The sequence below is a fragment of the Lathyrus oleraceus genome, chromosome 1, assembly GCF_024323335.1.
Source record: "Lathyrus oleraceus cultivar Zhongwan6 chromosome 1, CAAS_Psat_ZW6_1.0, whole genome shotgun sequence".
NCBI lineage: Eukaryota > Viridiplantae > Streptophyta > Magnoliopsida > Fabales > Fabaceae > Lathyrus > Lathyrus oleraceus.
In genome coordinates this window covers 447,571,801-447,573,000 of record NC_066579.1, presented here as the reverse complement: position 1 = coordinate 447,573,000, position 1,200 = coordinate 447,571,801, and positions in this window count along the sequence as shown.

Here is a 1,200-nt window from a genome sequence, read left to right as displayed (position 1 = left end):
ATCAAAAAATATGCTAGTGATAAAATAATATTCACTAAGCTTGAAAAACACACTCTCCAGACAATATCCTTGGAGTTTTCCGATTTAATTTTCGTCAAGTGTTTTACCTCCAAAATCTCAATAAGTCTTGAAAAAACTCCCCCTTAAGAAGGAACGACAAACCATTGTCAAAGTTCCATCTCTACGGATCACTTGATACAAAAGCTAGCTAAACATCATCAGGAGTGATGCAATCATAAAAGAACTCTAGACTCCAAAATGATCATAACCACCATGATTTTTGAGCATTACCATCAATTCCATCAAAATATTTGATCAACCGCGACTATTGAGCACCACCATCAATGAAAACAAATAAACAAGATTGTTGAGCACCAACATCAATGCTAATAGCTTGATCAAGCATCATCATCAATCAACGCCATCAAATATTATCGGAATATACTTGTATACTCACAGTATACACATGTTTTACACAACTTAATAAAATTTGCAATAAGTACCTACAAAGTTGCAAAGAATTTCTTGCAGAACAGATCAAGTTTTCACCTTTGATACCCCAAACATTTTTGGGTCCTCAACGTTATCCTCTTTTGAAGCTTTAAGGCATACATTATCTTCTTGATCAGGATTCTTTCTTTGAGAAGGCACTTCATAAAAGTCTTATGATGTATCGTTGGGTATATTTTTGAAAACATCTCTGCTTGAATTTATGCATAAATATTTGGATGTTTCCTCCATTGGTTCATCATTTGTTGTTACCTCATCTTCATAAGATACTTTATATGAGGCATCTCTAAAAGTTCTTCCAGAAGTTGAATGTTTACAAACTCTTCCAGATGTTGTCTCTTTATCATATCTACTTTCAAAGATTCTACTTGTTGAAGCTTTGAAGGCTCGACTAGATGAAGTTTCTTCATAAGTTCTATCGCTACTTAGTTAGATTTAAGGGAGCATATAGCTTGTGAGACTTTCTAAGAAAATAAGAATTATAAAAATTAGTGGAATTCTTATTACTTAGGTGAATCTTACACAATCGAAGAATACTATGAACAACTTTGGGATGAGCACACCCTAGTCTAGAGAGCCAAATGGGAAACATTATTGGGAATATAAACAACATTATCAGACCTAAGGCTAGAAGTAGTATTATTGACAATACATATTACGAGATTTATTGGATGTGACATTATGATAGGG